At 41.8% G+C, this 3,204-nt stretch overlaps 1 protein-coding gene across 1 annotated transcript in view; it reads right to left on the reverse strand.

Annotated features, from left to right (window-relative positions):
* Positions 1-2,021: 2,021 nt before the first annotated feature.
* The window catches only part of rnf114 (ring finger protein 114), a 9,919-nt gene continuing 8,736 nt past the window's right edge, over positions 2,022-3,204 (reverse strand). Inside the window, exon 7 of the mRNA XM_058643619.1 lies at positions 2,022-3,204. This exon is cut by the window's right edge and continues 942 nt beyond it. The gene's annotated coding sequence lies outside the window, so the exon portion shown is untranslated.

Raw genomic sequence — 3,204 nt, forward strand, 5'->3', positions numbered from 1 at the left:
TCAAGGCCCTCGGTCAAACCTGGAATGGAACCCGCAGCCTTATTTCACTGTGTATTACATTATAAATGATCAGTGTGAAAAGGCTGCAAGACGATAGCGACGGGATTATTGCTGAATTTGCAGTAAAAAAAAAAAGTAAAATCCTAGAAATAATACTAATAAAAAAAAAATTCTGAAAGAGAGTAAGCAGTCTAGGAATGCCGACATTTCAAAATTACAACAAACAATATTGACTCAACTTTTAGCAATTCCATGACTCATGATGCTCATGACGACTGGTCAATAATCAGTTTTGCCATCTGGATTTGAATCACCCGGCGCCTCTGTGACTGGAGACTTGGGCTCAGGTGGGTGAGGAGGTGTCTGGCGCGACACTCGTGCAAACGCAGCCACCGTCCTCGCGCGCCGCTCTCTCTCTCGCTCTCACAGCGCCTTCAGGCACATGTCGCTTTAATTGCTGCCTCCACAGAGCCTGCAGACTTGCTCGCACTATCTACAGCGCGCATCAAAGACACCACACGCTCAACTTTATGAAATTTTTATTCAGTGTGTTCACTTGTCTTCCCATTTTCCCTCTTTCTTCCTATTCATACCCCCCCCCCCCCCCTCCCTTTTCCCCTTTTATTCTTTTTATTTTTTTTTAAAGCTCTGCCACCAAACAGACAAGAAAGACTTCTCTCTACCGTATTTTTCAGCTCCACTTCCTTCCTGCCCAGAAGCGCTCGCGAGTATCTCGTTAGTTCTCTCACAGCTAACATCTCTCCACGATATGCCAGGAGCAAAAACCTGAACTGGGGAGGGGGAATAAAGTGCAGACGGGGGTGGGGGGGGAGAAGTTTGGTGGGTGAGACTCTCCGTAGAGCTAGGTGAGAAAGTGTAATATCATTTAGCTGCAGTGATTACACGTGCGACGAGCACACAAAGGAAAGAACAGAGATGAGAGGGTTTTTCTCTCCCCATGGACAACGTACACCGAAGGGCCCGAGTTTCATCATGAATTCACAAACACACTGTGAGTTGACAGTTGCTGTGACATCGCGCAGTCCCCGTTTCTAACGCGTGAAGTGAAGTTTATAGAAAGGTTGTCTTATTTAAAGTGATAGTCCAGGTTGTGTGAGGCACTGACACATAATCACACCCGTCAGTCCAACTGATGGTGCGTTCCATTTGTAGTCGGAACTCGGAATTTCCATCTCGGAAACCATACGGACACTGCTACTGTTACTGCTAATAGCACTTCTGACGTATTTGTTTTGCAGTAAATCAGTCGGACACATAGCACTGTTAAATATTCAACCACAGACGTGCTGCTTCAAAATACCGTGTCGGTTTGTATTGCTAACAATGACTAGCCTGAGATAGGCTACATTTGCTTTTCTGCCTTCTCGACCGGAACGCGGCAAACTGCAACGCTGACTTCCAACTTTCGGTGTAAAAGGAGCGCCGCATGAAAACATGAGTCTATGAGTCTGTTTCTCACCAGTTCACATTAGTGCCAAATACTCAGGAAACATAAAAACACCTTTTTTCACCCCCAAACAGTCATTTTTTATTTTCTCATTTGGGTTCTGTTTTAACACATCACACCTCTAATAAGCAACATTATAGGAGCAAAAGAGGTATCTGATACAAGTGTCTCAAACAGATTGTATGCGACTTCTTCTCATCCATAAAACCCTCTTCTCTAAAATTCCAGAACAATCCAATTGTCTCGCTGGGGCTTGTAGAGCCAAAATCTGCCTGGGGGCTGTACACGCAGAAAAAGTTTTTATCGTATTGGCCTTTTATCCGCACAGAACCGGCGTTTTGGGAGCCCTAAAATGCTATTTCTGGAAAACGGGTCGCAGAATGGAAAAAAAAAACTAAAAACTAAAAACGCCACCCCTCGTCTTTTCAACCAAGAAGCTACTTTTGGGAAAAGATGATGAAAAACTCAAAGTTGCACAACCAAGTGTCCACTAATGGACGCGGGGGTTCACCGTCAGAGCTGTCAGTAAGTCATACAACCACACATTAAAAAAGAAAATCTAACTATCCCTTTAATGCACCCCACAATTTGCTTTTTCCCCCACTAACACACACATTTTTCCCTTTTGATTATGACAGTTTCAACTGAGGCACGTTACCTTCCTGTAACACACACACACACACACACACAGCGGTCATCCATCAAAGCAGCGAGTGTTGTTTCCCCCCCCCCCCCACACGTCTCATACACACAGGTATAAATCACTGTGCCTGATTTCTGGGGCCAGGGTTTAAATAATTAAAGAGGTTTAATTTATCAGGATTTAGCACCTCCTGACAGTAGGGCTGACAACGGAGAACGAGAGATATATTAAGAGAGGAAAAAAAAAAAAAAAATGAACGTCATACATGAGAAAGACATATACCAAAAACATTATTACACATTTTACTGGAGAGAATAATAACGAACATTTAGGCCTAAGTGGCCGCACAGATAACGTGGGGGGGGGATGGAACAGTCTTTAGGGTTCTGCGTGTGTGCAGCTTTATTTACCTGTTGGTTGAAGACAAACACGATGCAACAGTGTGGCTGAAGTCTTGTGACAATTACACAAACACTAATGGAATTAAAATAAGAGACACAATCTACATTTGTAAGAATTAAAATAAAATAAAATGAAATAAAAACACAGAGCGAAAAGAAATAACAATTCCTTCTATATCAGAAGCATAGAAATAATTAATTGTGATCACTTCTTTTGAGATACGTCAAATGAACTACACATTATAAGTCATGTAACTGCTAAGAGTTAGAGCTGGGCGATAATTCAATAGATGATCACAATGTGATTCCATTCAGTAGCAAAAAATAAACGTTTTGACGCAGAAGCACAATCAGCTGCTTTCTTTCACTCAGAATTGATTAATTATCGTAAAATTGAACAATATGAAATGTGTTATATTTAATAAAGGTCAAATCACCCAGCCCTCGGAGAAGTTCTGCTTTACTCTCCAAATTTGTGACTGCATTAGAACAATAAAAAAAAAAAAGAAAATAACACACCAGGTAACATTTAAAGTATGAAATCTGTTCAATGTTCTATCAGAAGCAGGAGGCCGGCGAAGGTTAACATCCATCCAGAACGATGGAGCTCTACTGCCCTCCTGTGGCCATAAAACATACAGACATTCATCATATTAAAAAAAAAAGAAAAGAACAGAAAACAGAGCAATTGT

This window comes from Solea solea, chromosome 11 (assembly GCF_958295425.1).
Source record: "Solea solea chromosome 11, fSolSol10.1, whole genome shotgun sequence".
NCBI lineage: Eukaryota > Metazoa > Chordata > Actinopteri > Pleuronectiformes > Soleidae > Solea > Solea solea.